We start from the raw sequence: 14,892 nt of genomic DNA, 5'->3' as shown, positions 1-14,892 counted from the left end.
TATCAGGTGATGTTCTTGTCACCGAAGTTGGGGGGTTCTGTTGTAGTTCACGCACCTCTGCACGACTATAGTTGATTGGATGCCACCTCTGCATATGTCGGTGCATCGTGTAATTTCCATAACTGTATTTTTTATTAGTGCCCCGGGATAACTTTTCTTGGCAGATAAGGCACGTAGCATAGCGTGCATTGACTTTTTTCTCTCCTGGTGGAATGGAAAAAAATTGCCAGATAAAGCTAACTTTGCGATGAGATACCCGGGGTAACTCTTTGACAAATCGTGGTCCCTCTTCTTCCTCTCCGTCTTGTTCTTCATCTTCCTCCTCTGTGTCTCCAATAAACTGTGCAGATGGTCCTCTCTTCCTATGAGGAGATGGTGGTGGTGGTGGTGGGGGTGCAGAAGCTGAAGCTACTATTGAAGCCATTTTTTAATCAGAGCAAATGATCAGGTCTTCCTTTCTCAAAGTTGAAAGTCAGAGTGAGAAAAAAGGTGGGGGCTTTCATCATTTGGGAAAAAAAATAGTTCTAAACCAATGAAAAGTGTTATTTTTAGGTCACCTGACCTAGCCTTACATCATTATGAAACCAAAAGTGAAATGAACCAATGAAAAGTTTTATTAACAAGTCACATGACCTCTCACGCTCATGTTACGCGCTGCGGAACGCGCCCCGGTTAGCTTCCGGGTCGCTGCGCTTCGCGCCTCGGTCCGCGCCCCGGGGCACTTCCGGGTGCGCTAACGCGGTACGTCACAAGACGCATTACGCGGCAACGCGATACGTCGCGCTTTTGCGACGCGCCGCGGCAATGCGATACGTCGCGCTTTCGCGACGCGCCGCGGATCGCTTCCGGGGAGCTGCGTTTCGCGCCTCGGTCCGCGCCCCGGGGCACTTCCGGGTGCGCTAACGCGGTACGTCACAAGACGCATTACGCGGCAACGCGATACCGTCACGATGTTGATTTCTTACGGGTTCGCGGACCGGGTCGCGGCATTAATTTGAGCTAACGGGAAGCTTTCCGGTTCGCGGACCGGGAGCGAAACAAAAAAAAATATTAAAAAAAATTATTAATAAACATATAAAATATATTTTTGGATTTAAAGAAGAATACATTTTACAGCTATAGATATTAGCTTTTAAAAAACCAATGAAATTCACTGAAAAAACCATAGGTTATAGACCATATATAGTTAGGAATTAGCATTTACAAAACCATGAAAATTCACTGAAAAAAACCATAGGTTATACACCATATATAGTTAGGAATTAGCATTTAAAAAACCTTATTTTACTCACACAAAACCAATGAAATTCCATATATAGTTAGTTGTACTAGCTATATATCGCGCACCCGCAATCCACTGCTGATCATGTCACATATTACATCATTCATGACATGGTCAGTGACATCACTGATGACATCACTGATGACATCTCAAATGACATCACTGATGACATCACTGATGACATCTCAAATGACATCACTGATGACATCACATCACAACTGAATGAGTGGATGTATAAGTGTCTGAATGAAGGTTTTAGTAGGTGCGTGACTGACTGTATGAGTGAATGATTAAATGTGTCTCACTGAATGCATAGGTTAGTGACTAAACTGTCTTAATTTGTGCATCATTATGTCTGGTATTCTGTAAACTGCTGCATGTGTTGATCAGTAGCTATATGAGTAACTATATGAGTTATTGATTGATTGTCCAAGTATTTGTATGGGAGACTGAGTGTGTGTGTGGCTAGCTGGGAGATGTGTGACTCTGTGCAGATCAATGTGTTCTTGTATCAATGATTTATAAGAGAGTAAGTATGTGTTAGAATATGTTTGAAAATGTAAGGTACTCTATGTTTAACTGTATAGATTAGAAAATGGAAGTGTGATTGATTCTTTACAGGACTGACTAGGTGTGTGAGTAACTCCAAGGATGAGTGGCAGAGTGTGAGTGTCTGTATAGGGTGTATGAGTGCATATGATAGTGTTGTAAAGATGAGTGATTGTATGTATGAATGATTGTATGGGTGAATGAGTGAATGTGTGTGTAGACGTAGGAATCAGTGAGTGCGTATGTAGTAACTAGTATTGGTGTGTCAATTGTTTTAAAAAATATATTCTGTATTTAACACTGGGTGTAACAGAGGTTATATTAAAGTGTGAGGAGATGCATTGTATTGTCACATGAATGATATCATCAGTGATGTGACCATTGATGTCAAATGAGATGTCATCAGTGATGTCATTTGAGATGTCATCAGTGATGTCATTTGAGATGTCATCAGTGATGTCATCAGTGATGTCATTTGAGATGTCATCAGTGATGTCATCAGTGATGTCACTGACCATGTCATGAATGATGTAATATGTGACATGATCAGCAGTGGATTGCGGGTGCGCGATATATAGTTAGTACAACTAACTATATATGGAATTTCATTGGTTTTGTGTGAGTAAAATAAGGTTTTTTAAATGCTAATTCCTAACTATATATGGTGTATAACCTATGGTTTTTTTCAGTGAATTTTCATGGTTTTGTAAATGCTAATTCCTAACTATATATGGTCTATAACCTATGGTTTTTTCAGTGAATATCATTGGTTTTTTAAAAGCTAATATCTATAGCTGTAAAATGTATTCTTCTTTAAATCCAAAAATATATTTATATATATATATTCACTGAAAAAACCATAGGTTATAGACCATATATAGTTAGGAATTAGCATTTACAAAACCTTGAAAATTCACTGAAAAAACCATAGGTTATAGACCATATATAGTTAGGAATTAGCATTTAAAAAACCTTATTTTACTCACACAAAACCATTGAAATTCCATATATAGTTAGTTGCACTAACTATATATCGCGCACCCGCAATCCACTGCTGATCATGTCACATATTACATCATTCATGACATGGTCAGTGACATCACTGATGACATCACTGATGACATCTCAAATGACATCACTGATGACATCACTGATGACAACATCCAGTGACTGTATGTTTCTGTAAAGTTAAAATATGTCTTACATATTGAAGAATGAGTGGATGTATAAGTGTCTGGATGAAGGATTTAGTAGGTGCGTGACTGACTGTATGAGTGAGTGATTAAATGTGTCTCACTGAATGCATGGGTTAGTGACTAAACTGTCTTAATTTGTGCATCATTATGTCTGTTGTGATGTAAACTGCTGCATGTGTTGATCATTAGCTATACAAGAGGCTATATGTGTTATTAATTGGTTGCCCAAGTATTTCTATGGGAGATTGAGTTTGTGTGGGGGTGGCTGGAAGGTGTGTGACTCTGTGCATAGATGTGTGAGCAGTTTATTCACTAGGTGTATGAGTTCAAGAGTGCATGTGGAAACAGCTACATGGGCAGTTGACTGTGTGCATGAGTGTATTGATGAGTGAATGGATATCTCAATGCTACATGTCATAGTAAGTACATATGTAAAACACAGTACATGTGAGAGTTGGCATATATAAATAACTGTGCATGAGAGCCACTGAATGAGTGAGTGGTTGTATCGATCATTGTGAACTTGTATCAGGGATTGTATAAGAGAGTAAATATGTGTTAGTATATGTTTCAATAAGTAAGGTGTGTATAACTGTATAGTTGAAGAAATGGAGGTGAGATTGTTTCTTTGCATGACTGACTGGGTGTGTGAGTAACTCCATGGATGAGTGGCAGTGTGTGAGTGTCTGTATACACTGAGTGTATCTAAGGTTATATTAGAGTCTGAAGAGGTTTATCGTATTAGCACAAGAATGATGTCAAATGAGACGTCATCAGTGATGTCATCAGTGATGTCATTTGAGATGTCATCAGTGATGTCATCAGTGATGTCACTGACCATGTCATGAATGATGTAATATGTGACATGATCAGCAGTGGATTGCGGGTGCGCGATATATAGTTAGTGCAACTAACTATATATGGAATTTCAATGGTTTTGTGTGAGTAAAATAAGGTTTTTTAAATGCTAATTCCTAACTATATATGGTCTATAACCTATGGTTTTTTCAGTGAATTTTCAAGGTTTTGTAAATGCTAATTCCTAACTATATATGGTCTATAACCTATGGTTTTTTCAGTGAATTTCAATGGTTTTTTAATAGCAAATATCATAAGCTGTCGAATGTCAAGTACGTGGTAAGTAAAAACATTTTCGTGTTTATGCACACTGATCTGCTTTGAATGCTGCCCCCCACCCCTCATTTCTATTAGGAGTACTCTCTCTTTGCAGATAGTGAAGGGTAGTTAACGCAGGCCTTTGCCCCCGTTGTAATCCGTCGTGCCTGCTTCTCTCTCCATTTGATTGATTGTTCTCTTTGGTTCATTCTCTATTTACAAACAAGCACAGAGTCGCAATACTCTGTTTAGTCTTTGCAGATAGCGAAAAATCGTGTAAAAAAACAAAAGGAATCGAGCAAAATCAGTAGGCCACTAATGGGATCTCTTTTTGACCTCCCTAAAATAGAAACATTAGGAACAACCTGTTGATAATACCAATGTGTATGTACATAAGCGGCGTTCATTTGTGTTCACAGTACCCCTTGTTGATTGTTTGAATCGACCATTGAATTGTTCGAAGTTGGTTCTCTTAAGGATCTTCTCTGCCTGCAAACGAGGAAGAATAGGAATATTCTCTCTCCCTTTGCAGATAGTGAAGGGTAGGTAACGCAAACCTTTAACACGTCGTGCCTATTTCGTTCCTCATTGATTGATTGTTTCCCCAAACATTGACTGTTTGGGAATTGGTTCTTTTTGGAGGTATTCCCTGTTTGCAAATATACGTAGGAAAATCTTTGCAAATAGTGAAAGGGTACGTAATGCGGACCTTTCTCCCCCGTTGTAATCTGTCATGCCTATCTACTCCCCACTGATTGATGCACCTGTTTCACCCGGACCATTTACTGGAGATATGTCATCTGGCCCGACCAGAGAGCACCCCTAGTGAAAAGGACATATGCAATAATAACAAAGTGATCACTGTATCCTGTTAACAGAAACTTTAGCATGAAACAACCTGGAAAGAAAAGAATAGGAAAACGAAAATCAGTAGGCCACTGATGAACATGAACTTTTATTAAACAACGAACAAAGAAACAATAACATAATGTAATGATAAAACCTATTAATGTCCTAGAAACAAGAAAACGTTAGAAATATGCCAGTGGTGAGAGACCAGAAAAACAGTAAGAGAAACCAAATCACCCCTCGCTGTCCCACCGCCTGCCACGCCAAAAAAATCGATAGACTAGGGAAAATGCAAGTCAGTAGAACATCCGCCCCCACTCTGGAAACTTCCAAGGTGGGGCAGGGTTGCGGCTACGCCCAGCCGGGAGCAGCCCATATAAGGCGGGTCCTGCTGCCACGCCTCGGCCAGGAGATCCTAACGTAGGGTGTAGCCGGAGGAGAGGCCGAGGCCAGCGGGACCCGGCCAGGGGATTGCCTTTACAACGCTGAAGAGTTGCAGGGGGGGGAATGTCTCCTCGACCCTCCCCTCCCTCTCCCAGTCCGGCCGCGGTGGCCCTTGAGAGTTTCAGGTAGTCCCGCCACATGCTCTTCCGGTCCGGCCACCAACGGTCGGGGGGCCGAGGCCGACGGGATCCGGCTGCAGCCGATAAACCAAGGAACCCGTTCATGGGGCCAGAGCCAGGGGCGTCCGGCCGACATCCACCGGAAGCCCGGCCCAAAGACGGACGGGACATTTTTTCTATTCTCCTTCGTAATAGCAGCGGCAACACGCCAGGCACCACTTCTTTCTTCAAAAATGGCTTTGACAACACTGGGGGGGATGTCTTGCACATGCAGCCGACCCCCACCCCCCGTCCTCATCGCCACCGGCCATAACAAATGTCAAGCGGGGCGCCGTGGGGTGCACTGGGAGGGAGAGACGGTGCGAACAGGCCTCTCCCGCCTCCTCAGGTGAAGGCTTCCCAGCTGCACCCTCAGCGCTCCAGGCGCCCCGAAAAGGGTTCGTCCACTGTGGCGATGCTGCAACGTCTCGCCCGGCAGGGTGGAGCCCGTCCGCTCATGTGACCCCGCGATCGCCGGTAGCTGCCGAACTCTCAAAATGGCGATCGACCTGGCAAGAGCGGGCCCAGCATGAAGAAATGGCCCGGTCACTGGTTGACTCCACCACCGTAGTCCTCCACGACCTTGAAGATTCTACAGGAGCCGCGGGAGTCTCCGACCCCCGATTGGGAATGACTGCCATGATCGCCCGTGGAGTGACGAAACTGTATCCGCGGGACGTCGGCGCTCCCATGCTGGCGCCAGCCTCACTTTGAATTACTAGAATCCTGCAGACCTCAGTTCCGGTGAAAGCACAGTGTGACCCGGTAGGAAAAATTGTTGCACCCCTCCCCTTTTGAAGTGATAGTTCAAACCACCGATCCTTTCCTTTGCCCTTTTAACGGAACTTTGGACTGCCTCCCCCTCTTTTACATTTTCTAGAGAAAACAAAACATTAACCACTACATTACCATAGCAGTTGACACCAGAACTGTTTTCAAATTGAAAACCAACAACATCTTCAACAGAATCCTTTTTGTTTCTGCTGTGACCCTGCTACAGCACAGGCATTGTCCCCAGCCGTAATTCTGCAATGCCGGTAAGAATAGCTGTGGTGCCTACTGGACTCACTCACCCCCGCGGCGCCCCACGCCGTTATTTGCTGGGCGGCAACTTACTAGACATCACTTTCGTGCCATCTAGATTTCAGCGCGTTCTGCTGCCTTGGAACTATTCGCACAACAGACTGCTACTGACGACCCACCCCCAGGCAACATCTTCTGAATTTTCATAATTTGAAAGAACTAGTAACATGTCCTCATCAGGAATTCAAAAGAAATTGCCACGGTCTCTTCGTTGTTTAAATGTTTTTACTGTTTTTGTTTTGTTGTATATATTTATATGTTATTAAAGTTTTATATTCCTACTACTTTGTTGGAGTGCTATATATTTTTAATGTGACACATAATTGTAAAAACTTTGATGTACAAAGAGTCATTCCTAGAATCTTCCGCTTCAGGCTCGGTCCCCTCCCCAATCACAATACAGGATGGTTTTCAGATAGTAGGAACACGTGTGGTGTGACGGATCTCATCGGGTGTGGGCCTTGATCTACTATAACTCCTTTGAAGAGGGGTGATTCTTTACAGCTGGAGCCATAAACTACATCTGCAGGGCTAGCTGATAGCCTGGACAATCGGACACAGAGGAAGAGGAGTGTCAGAGGGTGCGGTAGTGAATAGGGCGAAAGGGAGGTGTCGGGCGGGCACAGAGTGTGATTCTCAGGGAAGAGCAGCGCAGATGGGGGGAGGTTTATTGCCCATGCATAAGACAGAGAGCGGGGGTGACCAGTGCCTGGGGAAGATGCTTGCGAGGGTGGGGAGCCATGCTACGAATCGACAGCGTGCAGAGAGTGGGTCTGGTCAAGGCATCTAAAATGGCTGCCGTGCACGACAAAAGTGTGGCATTTCAAAAAAGGCAAGATGGCGCAAACAATGTTTTTCAACACTTCCTCATTTCCTTCGAATCGAACATTAACAGACGTTGGTGCATATTACCAAACTTAAGCGATATTTATCGCTAACGATGCTTACCAACGAATTTTTTACCGCTAAGCATCGTCAGAAATTATCGAAGATAAACCTTGCTATTATCAAGGTTTATCGCAAATGCGATAAAAAACGGCCGCAATGCATGAATATCGCTAAAAAGTCAGCGATATTCATGCATTACCGAGCTAATGCTCTTAGCCATGTTATCCACCTCCCATTGGATAACATGGCTAAGAACTGCTCAGGGCAGGTGTTACTTTTTGGAGATATTCGCGCTTAGCGCGAATATCTCCAAAAGTTGGTAATAGGAGATATATATCTTGCATGTTGTAATGCAAATTATTGTGGTATATGGAACTCATACCATAATCTCTCAGGAAAGCAGAAACTGATCCTTTTGGGACCGCCTGAGAAGGCCTAGGGGGTGAGGGGTACTCTACTTTGCCCCCTTTTCACGTTCCAAACTATTTTATTTTACTCTCTTCTGTAATTACACAAAATAGCAGCGATAAGATGCATCAGAAACACACAGTGAGAGAAAGGAGGCCGGAGATGAAGAAGAGATGTCAAATACACATTGGAGATAATATAGTGGGAGAAGGGAAGTAAATATGAGTAAACTTACCATGTAACATAAAAATGTTGCACTCTATACTATAAGTCTCATTTTATACTACAATCACTTCGCTACAACCTCATAAAATAAAAATAAAAATGAATAATGTCTCAAACAATTTTTGATTTCTAAATATAAATTTATTCTTCAGAATTTTCTAAATTTGAAAGAACTAGTAACATGTCCTCATCAGCAATTTCCTCTTCAATCATCTCATCTGGAATCTCCTCATTAAAAGTCTGCAATGATGATTCTTGTAACTCTATGGTCTCCAAACATTCGATAAATTCGCCATCAACAGATTGATCAAAAAAATCATTCAAGTCATCTCCTCCTTGTGACAATATTTCATTATTGGTGCTGTCAATTTCAATCAATGTAGTGGAATCATTCAAGTCATCTCCTCCTTGTGACAATATTTCATTATTGGTGCTGTCAATTTCAATCAATGTAGTGGAATCATTCAAGTCATCTCCTCGTGACAATATTTCATTATTGGTGCTCTCAATTTCAATCAATGTAGTGGAATCATTCAAGTCATCTCCTCCTTGTGACAATATTTCATTATTGGTGCTGTCAATTTCAATCAATCTAATGAAATCATACAAGTCATCTCCTCCTTGTGACAATATTTCATTATTGGTGCTCTCAATTTCAATCAATGTAGTGGACAATGCAAAAGAAATTGCCACGGTCTCTTCATTGTGAGCCATTTTATTTTGAAATTGCTTGCTGTAAATTGCAGAAAAAAATAATCACTTTCATTTATCGTTTTTAGTAATACATAATATAAAACTAACTTTATCAAGTATTTAGTATAACAGAAGGACTGCAAATAAATAACAGAAAACATTTTTCAAATTATCTTCAAGTGTACAACATAGTTCCCCTTACAAATTAACAACTCACCTTTTTAAAAGTAGGAGAAGTGTTAGTACTGTGTAAATCAAACACCAGAAATTCACCACCAAAAATTCCTCACAAATGTACCTCAGACAGTAGTATCACAAAATGGCTGTGGTTTCCTCTCATTTGAGATATATACATAACCAATTAACTTTCATCACACACAAATACAAAACCAAAGTAACATTTTAATTGGTTCTAAATTTCAACACTTTCAAATGTGTTTTCCCCATGCAATTTTCCATAGGACATTTACATACGTCTACAGCCTGAATGGCTGAACGGAATTACACCAAACTTGGCAAAATGGTACATCAAACCTAAGAGGTCAGGAAGGATCTACTATGCCCCCTTATGGTCATTTGCCCCTTCGCTTTGGCCTCCTCTTGTCTCTCGATCCTACCGAGAGACAAGATGGCGGCCGCTACGGACTGTTTGTAATGTTGACAGACGCCGGAGAACCAATCAGCTTCGCAAAGCTCCGTAACGCGAAAAGTACGCGAAGCGGAGCGCTGTTACAGATATATATCTTTTTTTGAACGTTAATTTCTCAAAATCCACTGGAGCACATATATTGAGACCTAGCAAAGGCACATCGGGCTACCAGTCCCTAATATTTTGCCAAGTTTCGTGCAAATCCATTCAGCCGTTCGATTATTGACATTTAGATACGTCTACAGCCTGAATGGCTGAACGGAATTACACCAAACTTGGCAAAATGGTACATCAAACCTAAGAGGTCAGGGAGGATCTACTATGCCCCCTTATGGTCATTTGCCCCTTCGCTTTGGCCTCCTCTTGTCTCTCGATCCTACCGAGAGACAAGATGGCGGCCGCTACGGACTGTTTGGAATGTTTACAGACGCCGGAGAACCAATCAGCTTCGCTTCACAAAGCTCCGTTGCGCGAAAAGTACGCGAACTGGAGCGCTGCCCGGTCCGCTGTTACAGATATATATCTTTTTTTAAACGTTAATTTCTCAAAATCCACTGTAGCACATATATTGATACCTACAAAAGGCACATCGGGCTACCAGTCCCTACAATTTTGCCAAGTTTCGTGCAAATCCATTCAGCCGTTCGGGCTAAAAGTGAGGCCAACCGCCCTATGGAAATTAACATTGGAAAAACGCGTTTTGGGACCCCCCTTTTTTCTCGGCCTCCCCTTGACGAACCCCCCCCAAATTTCCAGGGGCTGCTCAGACACAAAATGTGCCATTTTCCTGAAAATTTCAGCTAATTCCGTCCACAAACGCCAAAGTTATTAGACATAGAATTTTCAAAAATCCCATAGAGAAAAAATCCTAACTATATATACCTACAGGCGACTTGATGTGAACAAGGGCGCCTGAGCCCGAAACGCGTCATCTGTTGACTGCTGCTAGGTTGAAATAAAACATCTTGCCTGAGAACAGAAGCGGTTCGTGTCTCTTTCTTTGCCGCCGAGGCTTTGGTGGAGGTGGAAGGAGAAACCAGTTTGTGATATATATATATATATATTCACTGAAAAAACCATAGGTTATAGACCATATATAGTTAGGAATTAGCATTTACAAAACCTTGAAAATTCACTGAAAAAACCATAGGTTATAGACCATATATAGTTAGGAATTAGCATTTAAAAAACCTTATTTTACTCACACAAAACCATTGAAATTCCATATATAGTTAGTTGCACTAACTATATATCGTGCACCCGCAATCCACTGCTGATCATGTCACATATTACATCATTCATGACATGGTCAGTGACATCACTGATGACATCACTGATGACATCTCAAATGACATCACTGATGACAACATCCAGTGACTGTATTTTTCTGTAAAGTTAAAATATGTCTTGAGTGGATGTATAAGTGTCTGGATGAAGGATTTAGTAGGTGCATGACTGACTGTATGAGTGAGTGATTAAATGTGTCTCACTGAATGCATGGGTTAGTGACTAAACTGTCTTAATTTGTGCATCATTATGTCTGTTGTTCTGTAAACTGCTGCATGTGTTGATCATTAGCTATACGAGAGGCTATATGTGTTATTAATTGGTTGCCCAAGTATTTCTATGGGAGATTGAGTTTGTGTGGGGGTGGCTGGAAGGTGTGTGACTCTATGCATAGATGTGTGAGCAGTTTATTCACTAGGTGTATGAGTTCAAGAGTGCATGTGGAAACAGCTACATGGGCAGTTGACTGTGTGCATGAGTGTATTGATGAGTGAATGGATATCTCAATGCTACATGTCATAGTAAGTACATATGTAAAACACAGTACATGTGAGAGTTGGCATATATAAATAACTGTGCATGAGAGTCACTGAATGAGTGAGTGGTTGTATCGATCATTGTGAACTTGTATCAGGGATTGTATAAGAGAGTAAATATATGTTAGTATATGTTTCAATAAGTAAGGTGTGTTTAACTGTATAGTTGAAGAAATGGAGGTGAGATTGTTTCTTTGCATGACTGACTGGGTGTGTGAGTAACTCCATGGATGAGTGGCAGTGTGTGAGTGTCTGTATACACTGAGTGTATCTAAGGTTATATTAGAGTCTGAAGAGGTTTATCGTATTAGCACAAGAATGATGTCAAATGAGATGTCATCAGTGATGTCATCAGTGATGTCATTTGAGATGTCATCAGTGATGTCATCAGTGATGTCACTGACCATGTCATGAATGATGTAATATGTGACATGATCAGCAGTGGATTGCGGGTGCACGATATATAGTTAGTGCAACTAACTATATATGGAATTTCAATGGTTTTGTGTGAGTAAAATAAGGTTTTTTAAATGCTAATTCCTAACTATATATGGTCTATAACCTATGGTTTTTTCAGTGAATTTTTAAGGTTTTGTAAATGCTAATTCCTAACTATATATGGTCTATAACCTATGGTTTTTTCAGTGAATTTTCAAGGTTTTGTAAATGCTAATTCCTAACTATATATGGTCCATAACCTATGGTTTTTTCTGTGAATTTCATTGGTTTTTTAACAGCTAATATCTGTAGCTGTAAAATGTATTCTTCTTTAAATCCAAAAATATATTTTATATGTTTATGAATAATTTTTTTTTTAAATATTTTTTTTTCTTCGTTCCCGCTTCGCAAATCGGGAAGCTTCCCGTTAGCTGACCTTGATGCCGCGAAATAGACCGCGAGCCGGTAAACGTTTCTTTACCGCAAGTGCCGCGTTACAAAACAACATCGTGACGCCTCCCGTCCGCATGACGTTTCACGTTGTCGCGTGATACGTCATATGACGTACTACGTTAGCGAACTGGTACGCGAAGCGAGTCGCAAAGCGCAGGTTTCTGGAAGCAAACCGGGAGGCCCTGCAAAGCGCTTAACGTAAACACAGCAAGTCATGTGACTTGGTAATAACACTTTTCATTGGTTCATTTCACTTTTGGTTTCCTAATGATGTAAGACTAGGTCATATAATCTAAAATGAACACTTTTGATTGGTTGAGAACTCTTGTTTTTCCCAAATGATGAAAATCCCTCCTTCTTTCCTCACTCTGACTTTCATCATTGTGAGAGAAAGACCCTTTGTGATCACTGAGCAATGGCTTCTTTAGTAGCTTCAGCTGGTGCTTCCCCACCACCTCCACCACATCCAAGGAAGAGTGGACCACCTGCTCAAGTTATAATTCAACAAGAAGAAGAAGAAGAGGAACAGGAGGACGAGCACGAAGAGAGGCAGTTTTTGCCTGAGCAGCCCAGGACGTCTCACCGGAAAGAAAACTTCATTTGGCAATTTTTTAAAATTCCCAAAGGTCAGAAAAAAGTAAATGCAAGATACGTAACTTGCCTTATATGTCAAGATAGACTGTCCAGAGGGACCGACAAAAAATACAGTTTCGGAAACTACACAATGCATCGCCATATGACTAGGTGGCATCCTAACAACTACAGTGCTGCACAGTTTCGGAACGACCTAGATAATCTCCCTATTATGGCCAGAAGATCTGTTGTACCGGAAGTAACGGGACCAGAGGGCAGGGAGATGGTGCCAAATATACAAATGAGATTTGGTGATGTAAAACACATCTGCGCATTTTGCGATGGATTCATTTCCTACGGAGAAAAAAGCATCACTCTGATCAACAGAGCTATTGACTATCATATGCAAGTTTGTCCGAAACGCCCAAAATAATAAATACTTCTTTTTTTTGTTTTGTTGCTCCTGTTGAGCCCTTTACAATGAATCGTTTTCATTGCCCCCTCCAAGAAAAACCCCAAAAAATATAAAACTGTTCCGAAAAATTCAAAAACAGTAAAAAAATGTTCAGAAAAATAAAAAAAAAGTTCTTTTCAGAACTACCTCCCCGTTATTAAAAAATTGGTACAATATTTGGAACTGTGCCAACCTCTATTTCTCTTAGTTCGCTTCCCAGTTCGCTCGCTGGTACGCGAACCGGAAGCGAACCAAAAACAGTAAGTATAAGGGAAGGAAACAGACACTTATGTTAAAAGAAAGACAGCTATAAGGGAGTAAACTAGAGATACCATTACCCGTAATCCACTGCTGATGATGTCACATATTACATCATTCATGACATGCTCAGTGACATCATCAGCAGAGGATTGCGGGTTTTTTGGCAACATGCCTTATCCACGGTTTAATAACGCTGCCTTTTGCTTTATATAAGTTTTCAAATTGTATGAAATATATACCAATAGGTCGTTCTGAACCTTTAGGTAGTGCTTTTCTTCATGAGGTCTGGTCGCTTCCATACACATACAGATGTTTCAAAGATGATCAAGAAGTTTATCTGAATGGAGAGGAATGCACTGAGACGCCAGATCATTCACTAATGTGTAGGCACATACAGTTACACGGTTCATGCAACAAACACCGACCAAATATGGCTTGCGTGTTGCAAGGCACGCCAGTTCCTGCTATAATCCCCACGTTCAAGTTGTTGGAAAATGGTAGTTATTTGATGCTCAATAATGAAGATTGTTCTGAGTTAATTAAAAGTATTCCTTTTATCGTAACAGTAAGTGAACGGGTTATTTGCTGCAGAAATGTTCTATTTCCTCCCACACATGAACATAGGGAGTTTTCAATCTGGCCACAAATACCAACCTTGGGACACGTTTCAACGGCATGGCAAGAATAAGAGCTCTTTTGTCTCAGAGAGAGGTGGCCTTCAGTTCGGCCCGTGAAACTTTCGTACTTCACATAGCGAACACCCGTACAGAGGTGCACACCCTTTTCAATTAAGATTTGCCTTTCAATTTCAGCAACATGTTTCCGACTATCTTTAACGCATCCTCCACAAAGTCCCTGGCGCACTTTTTTAAAGTTGTTACCAGTGGTCTCGTGACTTCATTTGAGAAAATCTTTGGAGTCATCCCTGCTTCCTTTCATTCTATTTTCTGCACTCTGGTTCGTGGATTGGCATTTTTACTTGCATTACCAGCGGACGCTCTTGTGCTTTTTTACATTTTTAAATATGGATGTCCCTCCTATGCAACCTCCCACCCTGCAGCTGCTGACACTGTTCCGCAATCGCATGCTAGAATATTATGGCACAATGCCGTTGGCGATATTAAGCACGGCATATGGATTATCTTTTCGATTCTCCTACTTCACCTGTGTCCAGCCTGTATTTCACTGCCTGACCTGTGATTTCGATTGGGCCGTTGATTTGTGTCTCTGCGGACCGGTTTCTCCTGACGTCGACTTTAATCAGCTGATGACTCCTATCATTACTCACGAGTTGGTTTGTCCTGGCGAAAGGATTATGGCTGTGGCATTGATGCATGGACTACTTGGTCC

Source organism: Lissotriton helveticus, chromosome 8 (assembly GCF_964261635.1).
Source record: "Lissotriton helveticus chromosome 8, aLisHel1.1, whole genome shotgun sequence".
Lineage (NCBI taxonomy): Eukaryota > Metazoa > Chordata > Amphibia > Caudata > Salamandridae > Lissotriton > Lissotriton helveticus.
The sequence above is the reverse complement of the archived record's forward strand: the minus strand, read 5'-3'. Positions refer to the sequence as shown.